Source organism: Hemitrygon akajei, chromosome 22 (assembly GCF_048418815.1).
Source record: "Hemitrygon akajei chromosome 22, sHemAka1.3, whole genome shotgun sequence".
NCBI lineage: Eukaryota > Metazoa > Chordata > Chondrichthyes > Myliobatiformes > Dasyatidae > Hemitrygon > Hemitrygon akajei.
In genome coordinates, this window is record NC_133145.1 from 39,525,153 (window position 1) to 39,545,668 (window position 20,516).

At 40.4% G+C, this 20,516-nt stretch overlaps 1 protein-coding gene across 19 annotated transcripts in view; it reads left to right on the plus strand.

Annotated features, from left to right (window-relative positions):
* Positions 1-20,516, plus strand: part of rbfox3a (RNA binding fox-1 homolog 3a) — a 1,515,582-nt gene that overhangs the window by 464,707 nt on the left and 1,030,359 nt on the right. For 5 of the 19 annotated variants that reach the window (XM_073026052.1, XM_073026051.1, XM_073026044.1 and 2 more), the window contains one exon: positions 1,126-1,157. The exons of the other annotated variants lie outside the window; for them this stretch is intronic. The gene's annotated coding sequence lies outside the window, so the exon portion shown is untranslated. The remainder of the gene's footprint in view (positions 1-1,125; positions 1,158-20,516) is intronic. 19 annotated transcript variants of the gene reach the window in all.

The window sequence follows — 20,516 nt, forward strand, 5'->3', positions numbered from 1 at the left end:
ATTTACCATTATCCTGTCAATGCATGGTTTGTCACGGGAGTCCCAACTTCATTTACCAATCTGCAATAAAAAGAGGTAGCAGTCCCAGTAACAACCCCTGCAGAGTACCGCTAGTCACCAGCAGCCAGCCAGAAAAGGCCCTTTTTATTCCCACCTTTTGCCTTCTGCCAGACAACTAATCTTCTGACATTCTAGTATCTTTCCTGTAATACAATGAGCTTTGATCTTTATGACAGCCTCACCTGGTCAAAGGCCTTCTGTTCCTTGGGATGGAAGATGCATGAATTCAGGTTTCATGTATTGAGGTGACTGATGAGGCAATGTGTGTGCGTATAGAATCTTGTACAGATGGAGCAAGAAGTCTCTGTTGGGGCTTGTTTGTGAGGTGGTGTACTCTTCCAGTTATCCAACACAGAATTTCTGTGTGCTTCGGATGCATTGGCACAATGTTCTCAGTACAATCTCAAATGCTCAAAATGTTTTATTTTTTCAAAATATGGACACTTAACATTGTCCACAGCTAACACTTAATTGCCCATTCCTTGATAACTCGATGATGATCCACCTTCTTGAGTTGTTACGATCCTCGTTGAGAAGTTGAATGAACAGCGATACATTTCCAGGCGTATACAACTTGGAGGATCCTAAAGGTGGTGATTTTCACTTCTTCCCTCTTGTAGTTGAGGTTATGATTTTGGAATGTGCTAACATAATAATGAGGCCAGAGTGCTAATTTTGCTGCAGATCTCCCAGTTCTATTTGCTTACTGTCAGGACTCTCTTCCATCCATCTGAGTATGTGCATGTCTGCACAAACGTACATGTATTTTAGCAGTTGATCTTTGACGAGATAACAGGATGAATCTGCTCTTTATTATTTGTAGCATAATTTTGAATGTTTGATTCTTATAGTTCAATTTCTGTGTTTAACGAATAAGCAAATATTGCCCACACTTAGATTTTGAATTGCAAGAAGATGCTTCAGTGAAGCATGTTGAGGTTTCTTTGTTAAATTCATTCACTTATTGTGCAGTTAGCTTAGGGAATTGCTTCTGTGGTTCAGAATCAAATGTTATATTACTTTGACATGAAATGCTTGCATTGTTATCTTCTCCTTTGCTTACAGGATCGAGATGAGGTTTCTGGAATCTGATGCATGTGAGTTGGTTCAATAAATCATTTGAAGCGTTAAAAGGATGAAAAGCTCTTGGCACTTAAGCTGTAAAATTTATCTGCAGTCACACCAATAGTTTTATGCAATGAGGAAATGTTATTTGTGGCATTACTGTTTTTGCAGAATGAAGGTGTGATTATTAAAGCAAAAGATAGCTTAAAGAGACAATGGGGAAGCAAAGCCTGAAATCCCAATGACTAGAAGCCTGGTGTAGTTGCATTCATATTTTTCAGGGGGTTCTGCTGCATATTTTAAATAAACATCGCAACTCTCTGTGCAACTTTTTTGCCTGTTAACCTACTCAACAATTTGGGTCGAGTTGACCTCGTGATTGGTGGGCTCACTTACACTCCTGCCATAGACTTTATGTTTGATAAGTTACACCGCAGGAAGAGGGACTCCATTCTGATGTTTGTGTTGAAATACTTTAATTTGCAAGGGAGTTGTTGAACTGAAGCTCCTGCCTGAACCTGCCCGAAAATGCTTTGTCAATTTGGGCAGGTGTAATATGGTAGCGATCATGGGATCTATCAAAATTTGAAAAAAAAAACTAAGATCCTGAAATAAAAATTAAGGAACATTCTAATTCTTCAATCAAGAAAGGATTACTTGCTTTTTAGTCCCTTGCTTACACACCAATTTAATGCTTTCTCTATAAGCTATTCATCTCAATTTGAAATCTTTTTTTCTTCATTCAATATCTTTATCTCCCAGCATTCTTGACAAAAGGAATTGTGTTTTTACTTATGCTGAACAGTCAATATGGATTATTGTAACTGGAAGGTAAATGAACATTAAAATATGCCAGGTCTGTGTTTGCATGTATGAAATCAACAACCCAAATCCTGAGCAGTAATTTCTGCAAACTATCTTCCCAAACCTTTTCAAAAATTGACATGAATTCAGAAGATTGGTGGTCTCTAAGAGTTGGTCACTTACAGGACTTAAGGGATTTAACCAGAAACATCCTACAGAATTTTGCCATTATGTCTCCAGCACTCTGCCTGCAGAAGAATTGGTTGTACAATTGAAATTCTGTGTGGAAGTACCCTAAGGGAGTAATTTCTTATCTGTTTTATGTGCGGTAAAGACACATTGTTAATTTTTATTTTTGCGATACTAATGTTCTCCCACAATAAAATTTTTTGATATTAGTGAATGGTTTACGGGATAGTTGATCATTTCCTGTGCTGAAAAAGTCTCTGAGGCTTCAACACCAGTAAGCGTAACTATATGCAGTGGAGTTTCAGTGAAGTTTCTCTTGAACTTTTGCTTGAGTTTTACTCATGTCCTATAGTTGTTTTCTTTCTTTTTCTCTTTAAAATGAAAGCATTATTAGAAGCTTTTAACCTATCACTATTTACCCTGCGTCTATGCCTCATATTGTCCAGTTTAATCATTAACTTTATTAACGTATTTTTCTGTTCATGACTTGTTGCATACTGTAGAAGTGTTTTGATATATTTTTAACTCTTACCTTTCCACTCAACCTTTGATGTTGGTCCCTCTATGAAAGTACATACTCAGTGGCCACTTTATTAGGTACACCTCTACACCTACTCGTTAATACAAATATCTATTCTACAAACTCAATGCATAAAATCATGCAGATATGCTCAAAAGGTTCAGTTGTTTAGACCAAACATCAGAACAGGGAAGAAATGTAATCCAAATGACTTTGACTGAGGAATGTTTGCTTGTGCCAGATAGAGTGGTTTGAGTATCTCAGAAACTGCTGCCTCAAGGGATTTTCACGCACACCAGTCTCTAGAGTTTGCAGAGATATCATCCAGTGAGCAGCGGTTCTGTGGGTGAAAATGCCTTATTAATGAGAGAGCGTCAGAGGAGAATGGCCAGACTGGTTCAAGCTGACAGGAAGGTGACAGTAACTCAAATAATCATGCATTCGTGTGCAGGAGAGCACGTCTGAACACACAACACGTTGGAGCATGAAGTGGATGGGCTACAGCAGCAGAAGACCATGAACATACACTCAGTGGCCACTTCATTAGGTACAGGAGGTACCTAATAAAGTTGGCGGTGAGTATAGTTTGATTAGAAACTCAAATAGCACCCTCGCAAAGCGCTAGCTTTACCAGCTGGGCTGAGTTATGCAATGTCAAAGGAGCAGTACTGGCACTTTAGCAAGCTGACAGTTGCCCAGTAATATTCCTTTTGCATGGAAGTTTGCTTGAGTCCAGCATCTGATCCAACATAGCTCCTACACAGGGGTCTGCGGTGTCTTTGAACAGAAAAAGAAACAGCAAGACTCTTGAGCTAGTCAGACTTGAGAATCCGCACTGCGACACGGAGTGCAAATCAAGAAGTATAAAACAGAAAAGAATAAATTAGAATTAAATGATGCACAGAAAGCAAAGCCGGGGAAATACAATAGTCTAGAGAGTGAATGAAAGAAGAAAGATAGAGAAATGTAACAAAGAGGGTAATAGATGTTTTAACATCTGAAAGATTAAGACTGCACTTGTAAAAATAATTTTTCAGTGTCAGAGGGACTACTTGGCATTAATTATCAATTGACACATTTTGTTCCTAGTGAATTCATCAGCCCTATCTTAACTGGCATCTTTGGTAACAGAGTAATGGGCAACCTTTCCTCACTGGCCTTTGATGGCAATGGCAGGCCTTTGAGGAAGACAACAGTTTGAATTGCTGTGAATAGCTGTGCATAAGCAGTCTCCAGAATGATGGCAAGTGTGGTTAACCTCATTATAGTTCCTGACACAAAGCTTAGGCCCTTCACTTATTCAGCCTCCCAACCAGTTAACTACTCTGGTTTTCACTGAGATCGCCTTTAGCTTGAGTAATGTAACAGTCTCAGTAAAATGGAAGGTACAAAAATCTTGTGAACATTTCACCTGCTTATGAGGGTGAGTCCAAAAATATGTATATGGATTTCTGCAGGAATTTTGGCTAAGCAGTTTGATTGTCCAACATAGATTTTGTGTGACAAGATATGGTTGTTAAATTCTTGAAAATGTTGTATCATTTGGCTATGGGTTTGGAATAGTTAGATGCTGCTTTAGATCGTGCTAACTGTTCTCCATTTAAGGAACATTTCTGCACATTTTTAACCCAAGGAATTCATAGAATTTCCACAATAAACAATCCCAGAGTTTGTCAGTTGAGCTTCAGTCCATTTGTATCTTGGATAACTGGAGAGTACTTATGTCATTTTATGGGATAAGGGATTGAAACAGCAGCCATTTTATGCTCACTGATGTAATTTCCTGTAGTAGTGTGTATGTTTACAGATGGCTAAAGAAAATCTTAGCAACATGGACCAGCTTACAACTTTACTACCTTGTTTCCATTTTTAGATGAAGAGTTCTGAGCTCTTTTAACTATCTGTTGCAATGATCTGATCGAGAGCCAGCTAATTTGATTAAGACCCAGCGCGGTATTTTTTATAAGTGAAAGTGGCAGATGGTTTTCATTAATGCCCAGTGCTTGCATCTGTTACAAGGCACTAATTCCACTTATTAGAGTCTTATCCAGCTTTCCAAATTTCATTAGTAAAACCAGGCAAATTAATGGGCTTGCCCTCTTCCAGAAATTAAAAGGATGGAGTGGAAATTTTAAAACCCAATCAAAATTTTGTGAGTAAAACCATTAATTCTCTACAAATTTATGGATAATCATAATGATACTATTGAAGACTAATTTCATTCAGATGTATTCTTCAAGAGAGTATATGATTAAATGCTGATGATTTTAAACCAAATGAATCTAGATGACACAACATGCACAATGTTTATCTTTAGGGCTCTGAATAAAAGAACCTATATTTAAAAAAATCTTGCTCTTGCTGTAGCACTACAAATCGTGTTCTGGATTTTGTAAAGTCATGGCTAAGCCAGCAATAGTACAGGCAGGGTTTGGTGCAGCTGTTTTTTTTTATCAATTTGCCCCCAAATGTTTCAAATAGATTCACAATGTTGAAATTATGATTGGGCAGTTGGTGCAAAGTAACTCAAATCTTGTCAGCTGAGATACTACCACCAATGTATTTCCCTCCAGACAGAAGAAAAATTCAACAGGAGTTTTTTTTGTGATAGTTCATGCATTGTGAGGCTCCATATTCAGAGAAATATCAGAGTTGTATTGTACATGCATACTTTGGCAATTAAATGAACTTTGAACCTTGCAAATGGAGCACCAGCTAGTACAAATGGGGTGTGGGGGTGGAGGGGGAGAGGGTGAGGTGTGTATGCATTACCCTAACTCTAACCCTAGTATCTGTTATCCGTAACTTTAATGTCTGTTCTATAAGATCATTAGCTGGATAGCAACGTCATTCTCAGTTAAGCTGTTTTAATGAAAAAGTGCTGTTAGAATTATTATTAAGAAATTGTTAAGGAAACCTGTATAATGTGCTAATAATGGCATTAAATAAGTATACTTAAACTGAATAGATCAGCTGGTCAAAAGATGAATACAGCCATGAGGAAGCTTTCATGTTTGCAGTCTATTGTACTGTATGTTAAATCAGACTGTCAATCCTTCCATTATTTCTCATTGCTCTCCAAAGGAAGAATATTTCCAACTAAAAATAACATGACTGCCAGAAAAATAAACCCACAATGAATCAAGCAGTAAAAGAACTCTGAAATGAACGGAAGAGCTTGCAATTATGCACTGCTGTTCTATCTTGCACCATCCCAAAGATTCATTAAAAATCAACAGATAATTTTTAATTCCATAATGAGCATGAATGCAGCAGTTAATTTGCACAAAGCAGGTGATTGAAGGATCAGATCAGTTTCTGTGTGTGGTGTTTTTGTTGGGATGAATGAGGGAATCTCCCTTACTCATCTTTCAATAGAGTCGTAAGAGCTTCTGCATTGACCTGTAAATAGGATCTTATTTTAGCGTCCCACCCAGAGTGCAGCAATCGCTCACTACTGCAGTAAAGCAACATGATGGATATGGGAAGACTTAATGGAGTCAAGATTGAGAGTTCTGTCAACGGAGTTAAGCTGACATGAAAATGTGCATTAAAGCAATATAAAATACTCTTTCATTCTCCTTTAAATTTATGCAAAGCTAGTCAAAGTCAGGTTTTCCCTTCTCATTGTCACATTTTAACTTAACCTCAAATCTTTCACATCATTAAGTAGCATTTTACAAGAAATCATTCCAGCAGTGTACATATTGAACTTGAATCAAAAGTGGAATAAAGACCATATTTCAGGGAGACTTTGACTTCTGGTAATTTTTTTTTGCAAACATCCCAGGAGCGCCAAGAATGTCAGACAGAATTTAATGTAAACAATGTGAGGCTGTATAAATTGACAGGAGAAAGAGTACATTACATGAAATCATGAAATTAAAGGAAGCAGTAAAGAACATGTAAATTAAACCGTTCACTGACTATATCTATTCTCTGTAAAACTTAGTTTGGGATATAACTTTGGTCAATTTTATTACCAGCAACTGAGAAACGCTGAGCTTGGCCACCCTTCTGAACACATTAATTTAAAAAAAAAATCAGAGCCCAATTGAAGACAAAGCAGATGATTCCAACTGTGAACACTGTGAAATTATGAAATGATCACCCTGGGATGAAACTTCCTTTATTCATGGAAAGAAGCATTTATTTGAGGGGAATGTTGACTTAGTATCACAGAGTTTGAACCCCAGGTCATGAAGTGTCCAGGAAAAATACATATTTAATTTTTAGAGTTGATCGTTGAAAACAGAGCAATTGGGGGAGGTATGTGGAAGTAGCCAACAAGAATAATGCACAGAAAAGGAAGTTTTACTTTGGGAAGGTAGGGATGATGAACAGATTGTGAAGGTGGGGGAGCAAAAAGAGAAGCGGGGGGGGGGTCAGAGGAATAAGGGAAAACAAAGGGGTGGGGCTGTGGAAAAGAAGGGAGTGGTTACCAGAAGCTAGAAAAATCGACGTTGATGCCATCAAGATAGAATACAACATATTCCTCTAATCTGTGTCTATCCCCTACTCGGTAGTAGAGGAGGCTATGGAAGGATAAACACAAGAGATTCTGCAGGTGCTGGAAATGCTCTCCTTCCTGTAAAAATTTTCCTCCCCCTTCCCTCTTCTTCTATTCCCATTTTGGCCTCTTACCTCTTCTCCTCACCTACCTATCATATCCGCCTGGTGCCCCTTCTTCTTCCCTTTCTCATCAGATTCCTTCGTCTCTAGCCCTTTACCTTTCCCACGCTGGAAATCTGAGCAACAGAAGCACACAAAATGCTGGAGGGACTCAGCAGGCCTGGCAGCATCTATGGAAAAAAGTACAGTTGACGTTTTGGGCTGAAACCCTTTGGCAGGACTGGAGAAAAAAAGATGAGTAGATTTAAAAGGTGGGGGGAGGGAAGAGAGAACCACCAGGTGATAGGTGAAACCTGGAGGGGGAGGGATGAAGTAAAGAGCTGGACAGTAGATTGGTGAGATGAGGTGAGAGAGGGAAAAGGAGATGGAGGAGGGAGGGTTGGGGGACATTACCAGAAATTTTAAAAATCTATACCTTTTGTGTGTGTTCCTCACCTTTCCCACCCACCTAGCTTCATCTATCATCTTCTAGCTGGTCCTTCTTCCCCCCTCCACCTTTTTATTCTGGCGTCTTTCCCCTTCCTTTCCAGTCCTGAGGAAAGATCTCAGCCCGAATCATTGACCATTTGTTCATTTCTATAGCTGCTATCTGACCTGCTAAATTCCTCCAGCATTTTGCATGAACAGACATGTCTGTGGTAGAAATGGGAAGTGGAATTAAAATGGCTGGCCACTGGGAGTTTCTGGCTCTGATGGCTAATACAGTGAAGGTCCTTCGCAAAGCAGTCCCCTCTAATCTATGTTGGATCTCACTGAAGTAGAAGAGGCCACTGTGAAGTGCTGCCACTCCTGGAAGGACTGTTTAAGGGCCCTGAGTGCTGGTGAGGGAGGGGTAGGATCAGGTGTAACATGTGCGGTGCTTAGTGTCTGGTGGGGAATCGATGGGGAGGGACGAGCAGACAAGGGTGCCACAGAGAGAGCTGTCTCTGCGGAATATGCAGATGGGGTGTGAGGGGAGTAGGAGATGTATCTGGTGGTGCAATCCAGTTGGAGGTGGTGGAGGCAGTGGAGAGTGTTAAGTTGGATGCAGTCTCGTTGGGCAGCATGTGAGAAAAAGGGGAACCGTATCCCTATTATATTGGGATGGGGGGATGCGGTGAGGCAGACATACAGGAAACGGAGGAGATATGGGTGGGGGCTGCATTAACAGCAGTGTAGGTGAAACCCTGATTTCTGACAAAAGAGGATATTTTGAATGTCTTGGAATGGAAAGTCTCATCATGAGAACAGACAGAGAAACTCAGGCAGAGGAACAGAAAGATGGGAATAGCACTCTGGTAAGTAACAGGTTGGGAAGGTGTGTAGTCAACGTATCTGTCCTGTCAAAGATGTAGGTAGATAATCTAACTCTGGAACTGGAGGCAGAGAGATCAAGAAAGTGGAGAGAGGTGTTAGAAGTTGAAAGTGAGAGCTGGTTCTGCAAGATGAAGATGGATGGTGATGGAGGGGACCTGGATTGTTCTGTTATCCAGAAAGAAGCAGAGGGCCTTGAGGCCTTCCTGATGCCGAACAGAAGCAGAAAAGCACTGTATATACATGGTGAAAATGAAGCTGTCAGGGCCAGGGAACTGAAAGTTGTCGAAGTGGTGCAGACCATGCAAAGTGTCACAGATATGGATGGGAAAGGACTGAACCAATGGGGAACACATGGAACAAACACGAGGAAATCTTCAGATGCTGGAAATTCAAACAACACACACAAAATGCTGGTGGAACACAGCAGGCCAGGCAGCATCTATAAGGAGAAGCACTGACGACGTTTCGGGCCAAGACCCTTCATCAGGACACATAGAGTTGAGATATGAGGACATGAGTTTAGTGAGGCAGGAGCAGGCAAAAACAATGGGCCTACTGCAGCAATTAGGTTTGCGGATCTTGGATTTGAGGTAGAAATGAGTAGTGTGGAGTTAGGGAATTATGAGATTGGAAGCTGTAGTGGGGAGCTTCTGGACCTCTGGTGGTGATGAGCTCAGTGATAGTGTGGGAAATAGTGGCCTGGTGCTTCTCAGTGAGACCCTGGTTCAGGGGTACGTAAGAGGAGATATCTTATAACTGCTGTCTGGCTTCAGTATGGTGGAGTTCAGTCTAGCAGACTACTAGATCACTGCCCTGGTCTGTGGGTTTGATGGTGAAGCTGGGATTAGTTCAAAGACAGTGGAGATCAGAGCATTCAAAGGAATTAGGTTGGACTAGGTAAGGAGAGTAGTTATTAGAATTTAGAAATTAAAAGATCCAGATTGGGCAGAACATTAGAGTGGTTGTCTAAGAATAGCAGGAGGGCTTAAAGCTGGAGAAAGGGCCATTGGTATGGATTGAGAATCCATTGCTAAGGACGTAGGTGTCTTGGAAATAAAGCTCAGCATCATGGCAGGTGCAGAACTCATTTAGGCATGGAGCAAGAGAATGAGATATACAGCAGTTTATCCCTGCAACTTTTCTAGTTGTTACGCCAGTCCCTACACCACCTCTCCCACCCACCATCCAGGGCCTTATCAGTCCTTCACATTTGAATCCATTGGAATTATTTATTGTATCCAGTGACGCGGGTGTGGCCTCCTCTGTATCAGTGAGATCTGACACTGCTTTGGGGGTGGAAGGGTTTGATTTTTGGAGCACCTTTGCCATCCACCCTGATGGCCATGATTTCCCAGTGGCCAGCCACTTTACTTCCACTTCACATTTCCACACTGATACGACAGTCCACAACCTCCTGAACTGCCAAGCTGAGGCTGGAGGCAGATTAGAGGAGCAGCACCTCATATTCTCTTTTGATTGTCGCCAACCTGATGGCATGAACATTGATTTCTCTAACTACCAGTAGTCACTTCCCTCTGTCCCCTCACACCTTGGCCCCTTTTGTTTCTCTGTATTCCACTGGCCTTTTCACCTCTTCTCTTCCCCCTCCTCTGCCCTCATTACCTGTTCATCCCCTTTCACACCTCCCTCATTCCCCTCCTCCTTCCTTTTATTCCATGGTCTACTGCCCTGTCAGACTCAGTCCTCTTCAGCTGCTTTGCCTCTTCCAGCTGTCACCTCCCATCTTCTTGCATAATTTCCACTTCCCCCTCCCCACATTTCTACTTGCCCCCCTCACCTGGAATCAGCCTGTTATTCTGGCTTCTGCCCTCTTTGAGTCCTGATGAAGGATCTCAGCCTGAAACATTAACTATTCATTTCCCTCCATAGATGCTGCCTAACCTGCTGTGTTCTTCCAGCAGTCTGCAGTCTCCCTTAAAAATAGAATATTTGGGTGAAATTTGTATTTCGCACATGCTTAAAGACTTTTCATTTAGTCCCTAAGTCATTATAAAGGCATTTACTCTCCGACCTTTATTGTAAGTAAACACTTAGTGGAACATTTTAGCAGAGTCAACTGGTAATTGCCTATTAGCCAAACATGGTTCATAATAATTCTAAGGCTATAATGCATGTGAATGAAGGCAGCGGACAGAATTACACATTACAGATACACACTCAAGTCTGGTTTATGCCTAGTATGGGTTTACAGCAGGCTTTCATAATGACTATCCTTATAGATACCCTGACATAGTTAAACATATAACTGACCAGGTAGCAGGGTTTAAGAGAAACTGTGTCCTTAAAATTGAAATCCTTCTGCACCTCCAGCATTCAAATAAAAAAAGAATCCAACATTAAAACACAATGACAAAATTGAAATTAAAAAAGTGGTTGGAGCTTTGAAATTGATGAGGTGACTGGAGATGTACTTCTTACAGCATTAGAATAAAAGATCTATAGGATGTGAAAACTAGATAAAAGACTAAGTATAACTTAAATGATTGAAATTTGCAATCCAAGAACTTTAGTAATTTGAATATTGCCTCGTCTATCCTGAAATCTCCAGAGTGACTATTGATGGATTTACAACTTGATCCCAGCCACAGAGTAAATGCAAATCTTAAGATTCATCTCATTAATTTTATCTTAATGCACGGCATGATGTTGTAATTTTTGAAGCAGAATCGTACTGTTGGTAGCATGTTAAACTTTGTTAAGTGAGGCCTGAGTATAACATATGCCTGCCCTTTCACTGTGCTTTTGTCACAAAAAATAACACCATCCTAATTTCACACTCTAGCACCATCTAAGAAATGATTTATCATTTGTTTTCACTCATGCATTGAACTCCAGTTTAATCAGCAACACACGCTCTTTGTATGACAGTTCACTTATTAAACTTCACTTGCTAATTTATAAAAGAACATACAGTGCCTATAAAAAGTACTGTATTCACCCCCCTTGGAAGTTTTCATGTTTTATTGTTTTACAACATTGAATCACAGTGGATTTAATTAGTTTTTTTAAAACACTGATCAACAGAAAAAGATTCTTTCATGTCAAAGTGAAAACTAATTTCTACAAAATGGTCTAAATTTATTAAATACAAAGTTGATTACATAATTACTTAACCCCTTGAAGTCTGTTTTTAGTAGATGTATCTTTGGCAGCAATTATAGCCTTGAGTATTATAGGACAGGCCTCTATCAGCTTTGCACATCTGGACACTGCAATTTTTCCCCATTCTTCCTTACAAAACTGCTCAAGCTTTGTCAGATTGCATGGGGATAGTAAGTGAACAGCCCTGTTCACGTCCAGCTGCAAATTCCCATTTGGATTGCGGTCTGGACTCTGACTTGGCTACTCCAAGATATTAACTTTGTTGTTTTTAAGCCATTCCTGTGTAGCTTTGGCTTTATGCTTGGGGTCATTGTCTTGCTGAGAACAAGTCTTCTCCCAAGTCGCAGTTCTCTTTCACACTGCATCAGGTTTTCCTCCAGGATTCCCCTGTATTTTGCTGCATTCGTTTTACCCATGATCTTCACAAGGCTTCCAGGGCCTGCTGCAGTGAAGCATCCCCACATGATGCAGCCACCACCATGCCTCATGATAGGGATGGTGTGTTTTTGATGATGTGTTGTGTTTGGCTTACACTAAATATAGTATTTAGTCTGATGGCCAAAAAGCTTAAATTTGTTTTCATCAAACCATAGAACCTTCTTCCAGCTGACTTCAGAGTCTCCCACATGCCCGCTGGCAAATTCTAGCCAAGATTTCATGTGAGTTTTTTCCCATCACTGGCTTTCTTTTTGCCACTGTCCCATACAGCTGCGACTGTTGAAGCCCCCGGGCAACAGTTGTTGTATGCGCAGTCTCTCCTATCTCAGCCACTGAAGCTTGTAATTCCACCAGAGCTGTAATAGATCTCTTGGTGGCCTCCCTCACTTGCTCTCTTCTTGCATGGTCACTCTGTTTTTGAGGACAGCCTGCTTTTACATCTGTGCCATTTTCTTTTCATTTCTTGATGATTGACTTAACTGTACTCGAAGAGATATTTAGTGACTTGGAAATGTTCTTGTATTCATCTCCTGACTTGTGCTTTCTAATAATCTTTTCATGGAGCTGTTCAGAGTGTTCTTTAGTCTTCATGGTGTAGTTTTTGCCAGGATACTGACTCATCAGCAGTTGGACCTTCCAAATGCAGTTGTATTTTTACTGCAGTCAATTGAAACACCTTGACAGCACACAGGTGATCTCCATTTAACTAATTATATGACTTCCACAACCATTTGGCTGCACTGGTGATTATTTGGTGTGTCAGGTCAAAGGGTGTAAATACTTATGCAATCAATTATATCATGTTTTATGTTTGTAACTAATTTAGCTCACTTTGTAGAGATCTGTTTTCACTTTAACAGGAAACAGTATTTTTTCTGTTGAATAGTGTCAAAAAAGCCAAATTAAATCCACTGTGATTAAATGCTGTAAAACAATAAAATATGAAAATTAGGGTGGTGGGGGGGGATTAATATTCTTATAGGCACTATATAACCATCATAAATAGCAAAACATTGGAAAAGGTTTTTTCACTTTGGAGTATTTCCTTATTTGTAAGTTTATTAAGTATCACCGCCAAGTTGTGAAAGCGTGTGTACCCTCTAAAACACTGCTCAACCTTTGCAAAAGTCTACACGTGCACAGGAAACAATTGCTGGAAAATGTTCTCATTTCATTATCTGGGTAATAGGACCTTGTCCGCAAAGCAGCTGTTCTCCTAGATTGTCCAAAGTGGAGCTCACTGAGAAATGACCTTCCGTGGTGGTAAGAACTGAGTGATGGATTTTTAACTCAGTATTGGACGATCTCATCTTTAACTGCAAGGGGATCATTCACTGATGGTTGTTCCTCACCTTCACATGTTCTTTTTCCCTGGCTCCAAAGAACCATAAGGCATTGAAGCAGAATTAGACCAATTAGCCCATTGAGTCTGCTCCACCATTCGATCATGGCTGATTTTCCTTCTCAACTCCATTTTCCTGCTTTCTCCCTGTAGCCCTTGACTCCCTTACTAATCAAGAACCTATCAATCTCAGCTTTTATTATATCCACTGACTTAGCCTGCACAGCATCTGTGGCATGAGTTCCATGGATCCACCATCTCCAGCCAAAGACATTCCACTTCATCTTTATATTAAGGGAATGTCCTTCTTCTCTGAGGCTGTATTCTCTGGTCCTACACTCTCCACTGTTGGAAACATCCTCTCCATATCCAGTCAATCTAGGTTTTACAATCCAGTACTGATGAAGGGTCTCGCTTTGAAACGTTAACTATATACTCTTCCCATAGATGCTGCCTGGCCTACTGAGTTCCTCCAGCATTTTGTGCATGTGTTCCTTTGGATTTCCAGCATCTGTAGAGTTTCTCGTGTTCGTAGGCCTTTCAATATTTGATAAGTTTCTATAAGATCGTTAGGAGTACAGGCCCAGAGCCGTTGAACACTCCTTGTCCGTTAAGCCTTTCATTCCTGGGTCATTCTTGTAAACTTCCCCTGGACACTCCCCCAAGCCAGCATATCCTTTCTTAGAAATGGGGCCCAGCACTGCTGAGAATACTCCAAATATGGACTGACCAATGCATTATAAAGCCTCAGCATTACATCCTTGCTTTTATATTCTAGTGCTGTCAAAATGAATGCAAACATCGTATCTTCCTTACTACCGACTCAATCTATAAGTTAACCTTAAGGGAATCCTGCACTAGGACTTAGCCACAAATTCTGAATTCACTCCCCATTTAAAAGATACTCCTCACCTATATTCCTTCTACAAAAGTGCATGTCCACACACTGCACTACATTGTATTCCATCCGCCACTTCTTTGCCCATTCTCCTTCTCTGTCTAAGTTCTTCTACAGTCCCCCTGCTTCCTCAACGCTACCTGCCCCTCGCCATCTTTGTATTGCCCACAAACCCGGCCGCAAAGCCATCAGTTTCATCATCCAAATCATTAGCATAAAAAGTGAAAAGAAGTGGTCCCAACACTGACCCCTGCAGAACACTAGTGGTCACCAGATGTACGTGAGGTGAATAAAACTAGTGGCTAATACTCTTACATGAATTCAACACCAGCAGTCAAAGGCAAGTTCATTCCTTGTATATTGAAGCCATACAGTACATATTTAATGATAAACATTTTTGTTATATTAAAGGAGTTTCACCTTGTCCAAATGCTGGAAGAATGACCTGGAGGCAAAGAAAGTGTCATCTAGATCTAGTTAGGTGGTGAGAAGGATTGTGAAGGTACTTTTGAACAAATACAGCACTGGTGAATTAATGGCTTTAGGGCAAAGAACATGCCACTGTGTGGAAGGAGAAACAAGGAGTAACTGACTGCCTTCAGCTCAGCAGCCGTAAGGGACAAAACCAAAATACTGATCGGTAACAGGCCAATAGTCAAGGCAAGCATTGCTGGTCTGAGTACATTCATCACAAAGGTTTCTGTCAGTCTATTGTAAATGAACTGAGGGGTAGTGTAAGCAACATGAAAATCTTTCTGCTTTTCTTGCATTTGCCTGTATCACAGGTTAAATTGAGACACTGTAATGCTGATGTACACAGTCACGGGCTCTATAATGAATGCTTCCTATAGAAACAGTATTCCTTTGTGTATGTACATCGACAATGCCTTAGCATCATCCAGGCATACAGTGATTTGTCATTACCTTAAGTTTTCATTTCCTCCACCAACACTGTTTTTGGATTTAGTGAGTACCAGCAGAATTAGAATCAGAATCTGGTTTATTATCACTGGCATGTGTTGGAAACTTGTTAACTTAGCAGCAGCAGTTCAATGCGATACGTAATATAGAAGAAAAATATGTATATTGGAGATTAAAAATCATGCTAAAATAATGCTTTGAAAAAGTGAGGTACTGTTCACAGGGTCCATGCCCATTTAGGAATTGGATGGCAGAGGGGAAGAAGCATTTGCTGAATCGCTGAGTGTGTACTTCAGTCCTGTGCAGTAGCCCCCCACCCCCGTACCAGACAGTGATGCAGTCTGTCATAACGCTCCACTTTACATCTATATAGGTTCTTGAGTGTACTTGTTGTCGTGCCAATTCTCTACAACCTCCTAATGAAGTATAGTCGCTGTCTTGCTGCCTTTATAGCTGCATTGATATATTGAGACCAGGTTAGGTCCTCAGTGATCTTGACACCCAGGAACTTGAAGCTGCTCACTTTCTCCACTTCTGATCCCGCTATGAGGATTGGTATGTGTTCCTTTGAATTGCCCTTTCTGAAATCCACAATCAGCTCTTCTATATCACTAACATTGAGTGCAAGGTTGTTGCTGCGACACCACTCCATTAGTTTGTATATCTCGCTCCTGTACGTCCTCTTGTCTCCATCTGAGATTCTACCAACAATGGTTATATCATCAGCAAATTTATAGATGGTATTTGAACTATGCCTAGCCACACAGTCATGGGTATAGAGAGAGTAGAGCAGTGGGTTAAGCACACACCTCTGAGGTGCACCAGTGTCAATAGTCATCAAGGAGGAGAAATTATCACCAATCCGCACAGATTCTGGTCTTCCGGTTAGGAAGTAGAGGATCCAATTGCAGAAAGAGGCCCTATTCTGTAACTTCTGAAACAGAATTATGGGAATGATAGTAATAAATGCTGAGCTATAGTTGATGAACAATATCCTGACATAGGTGTTTATACTGTCCAAGTGGTCTAAGCCTGTGTGAAGAGTAATTGAGATTGCATCTGCCGTTGACCTATTGTGGTGATAGGCAAATTGCAATGGGTCCATGTCCTTGCTGAGGCAGGAGCTCAGTCTAGTCATGACTAACTTCTCAAACCATTTCATCACTGTAGATGCAAGTGCTACGGGGTAATAGTCATTAAGGCAGCTCACATTATTCTTCTGAGCCGCTGGTATAATTGTTGCCTTTTTGAAGCAAGTGGGAACTTTCGCCCATGGCAGTGAGAAGTTGAAAATGTCCGTAAATACTTCCGCCAGTTGGTTGGCATAAGTTTTCAGAGCCTTACCAGGTACTCCACTAGGGCCTTCTGCCTTGCGAGGGTTCACCCTCTTTAAAGACAGCCTAACATTGGTGCAGCAAGGATTTTCACAGCTGCATATATTCTTCCTTTCAAAACTGGCATAGAAGGCATTGAGTTCAACTGGTAGTGAAGCAACGCTACCATTCATGCTTTTGGGTTTCGCTTTGTAAGAAGTAATGTCTTGCAAACCCTGCCAGAGTTGTTGTATATCTGATGATGCCTCCAACCTCGTTCGAAATTGTCTCTTTGCTCTTGAAATAGCCCTCCACAAGTCATACCTGTTTCTCTTGTACAGACCTGGGTTGTCAGCCTTGAATGCCACAGATCTAGCCTTCAACAGACAATGTACCTCTTGGTTCATCCAGGGCTTTTAATCTGGGATGGAACAGCAAGTCTTTGTAGGCACACACTCATCCATCCAGATTTTAATGAAGTTGGTAACAACTGCAGCATACTCATTGAGATTCGAAGATGAATCCCTGAATATAGTCCAGACAACCGATTCAAAGCAGTCTTGTAAGTGCCCCTGTGCTTCTCTTGTCCATACCTTCTTGGTCCTCACTACTGTTGCTGTAGTCTTCAGTCTCAGCCTGTACTCAGGGAGAAGTACAGCCAGGTGATCGGACTTCCTGAAGTGAGGGTGTGCAATAGCACGAGAGGCATTCTTGATGGTGATGTAACAATGGTCCAGTGTGTTGTTTCCTTTGGTATTGCAAGTGGTCTGTAGATGGTAATTGTTTAGTGAATTTTTTCAGAGTGGCCTGGTTAAAATCCCCAAAAACGATGCTGAAGGTGCTATGTAAATCATTGTCCCATTGCTCTGATCATCTAAAGCCTGATTAACATTGACCTGAAAGATAATATAGTTACTGACTCAGGCTATGTAAAGCACTACCTTTGACTTCTACCACTATCAAAGGTAGTGGATACAAGGAAACATCACCTACTCAGTACAATCCTAACTTCAGACTATGTAATTGTTCTTCATCACTGACTCTAAATTTTGAGGCTCCCTATCCAAACACCCTGAGGGATATGTTCATTGGAGGTAATGCGGTGCTTCAAGAAATTTGGTCACCATTAGTGTAGTGGTTAGCACAACACTTTACAGTAAAGATGACCTAGGTTCTATTCTCGCCACGGCCTCTAAGTAGTTTGCCTGTTTTCCCCGTGACTGTGTGGATTTCCTCCGGGTGCTCCAGTTTCTTCCCACAGTCCAAAGATGTACTGGTTGGTAGGTTAGTTGGTCATTGTAAGCTATCCTGTGATTAGTCTAGGATTAAACCAAGGATTGCTGGGTGGCACAGCTCGAAAAGCTGGAAGAGCCTATTCTGTACTGTATCTAAATAAATAAAGCAAGAAACACAATCAGGGCTGGACTGTAAGTGCTGGTCATTCCAGCATTATTTGCTGGAATAAAATGCAAATTCAACTATTCAAATTTCTGACTTGCTATTGTTATTTCATGTATTCTTTAAGCAAGGTTGAAGAGCATTTTTTGGAAATCCAAGCCCCTTCATGTATCACAAGATGTGATCTGACTTCCTTTGTTCCTTTCTTTACCTTGCACTCCCATTCTTCCCTGCCCTTTGTCTCAGCTCTCATTTATCATTAATTCTGTTTTTTTCCTCTTCCTTTCTTCCTTCCTTTTAACTTTCTTTGAACTTTGTAAACACTGTTCTTAAAAGTCACCGAGGAAAAGTTTCATGGGCTTATCATTATAAGTGGATATAAATATAATCATATTGAGATTTGATTGCTTTAGTACAGTGAGTACATTTAGTACATTGACTGCACCCTGTTTCTATTTTGATTTCTTAGAAGTGCTATGCCAAGCCTGTATTTGGCAAGTTAACAAAAAAAATAAAGGAGCTTGTTTATCATTCAGATCTATTCCTTTTGTGGTTTGAAATAGCAGGAATTAATAAAAAAAATACTCACTGAGAGATGGACTCATACAACATAATAGCAACAACAGTAGACCCTTTAACCAACAATAACCATGCAAACCATCAACCACAAGTCTGTGCATCTTGGACCTTATCCTTCCACTCGGATGCCTTCTTGATTCTTCTCAAATGTTGTAAGCGTACCTTCTTCTACCATCTACTTGAATTGTGCACTCAAGTTTACAATCACATTCTGAATGTTTGTGTATTCTGACTAAATGTCGTCTTCCTCAGATCACCTTTAAAGTTCTTGCCCCTCCCTCAAACCTGTCATTTTTGTCATCTTTTTTAAAGAAAGATTTCCAACCATCAATCTTGTCTTTGCTCCTCATAGTTATGCTTCATTTCCCTTCAGTCTCTTCCACTCTGTGGGGTTTGGACAGTAACATGAAGGTGTGTTATAATCTGCAGGAAGCCTACTGAACTTTAAACTATGAAAAAAGGAAGATGAGTTAACATTTCAATATAATCCTTAGCACTAATCTTTGAAACGCTTATTTAACTGCTCTGTGTTCTTCTACTGGATGCTACTATTTCAGATTTCTATCCCATTGTCAATTTTACTGTTTCATTCTGGAAGAGTTTCTTCCCAATAAAATATTAGAACATGTTAAATGTGTTTCGTGAAACCTGTAGAAATCAAGATGTCACTGCAGAAGGAAAAAAGTCCCAATGCTTTTCAGTGGAATTTTTGTTATATATTATTAGAAGTTAATTTTTGCATTTCTGCTGATGGTGGAACGATGCATGACAGGCAGCATGGGTGATGGATGAACCCATAGTGTGAAAAATTAGGTTGTGGCAAACAGAGATTTGGATAAGTTCAAATGGAAAAATGATGTGAGATAGAAAGATGATCAATAGAACAGAGTGAGAGCGTGACAGCAGAGGAAACTGGAAGTTGAGCAGAAAAAGTTCAAGCTGACTGAGGAGCTGAATAAATCCCAGTTGACCCAAATCCACCAGAAGCAGCCATCAAGCAGGAGCGGGAAGAGATCAAGAGATAGCTAAAGCATGTTTGAAGATTCCAGAAGAAAATAAAGGATAAAGGTGGAAAATGTGTATCTGGAAGTAGGGTCACTTTGTGATGAGAAGAATGTGAGGTCAAAAGGGCCACAAACTGTGGTTCAGTCAAAGACTACAGCCCAGAATTTTTATCGATTCCATTCATTCTATTGCAGCCACCATGGCCACAAATAAATTCAATAGATTAAAGAGAGATCTGGTTCTTTGGAATGAAATTCTTAATCACTAACTTACCTGAGAATAACAGCAGTTAGCAGAGGTACTGCTGCATCTATGTCAAAAGCTGCAAGGTACTGGCTGGACCTAAGCAGATATCTAGGATAACAATCCAGAGGAATGCTGTACTTTGGTGTTGATACCTTGCTAATATTATATTAAACCAAGGCCATATCTACCTGGCAAAGATATTGTTTTTGTGAAGTGGGACTAAGAATTTCTGAAAACTTATTCAACACTTACCATTCAGTCATTATGGCTAAGATGACATCAACTGGGCAATTATCTTAATTTTTATGGCACTTAGTGTGTTTAAATCATCTGTGATGCTTTCCTTTACACCAATAGTGAATGAATTTCAAAATACTTCATAGACTGTAAAATGTTTTGAGGTATTGAAATATGCAATGTTAATGTAAATCCTTTTGTTATAAATTTGGTAGCAATTATTTATTGTGTAACATATTGTTTCTTGGTTCTATCAGTTAAATGTATCAGTCTATTATATCTCTCCTCTGGATCCCTTCCCTCCTCCTCCTCGTACATTTCCTAGGGATTGAAGGTGATGTGCTTTTGTTCTACTTCAATGGTTCTGAGGTAACTAATGAAGCGAATGTGAGATTCAGACTCTGCCAAAGGTGGGGTTGATGTCCCTGGTGGAATTGGTGGCTAGGTAGT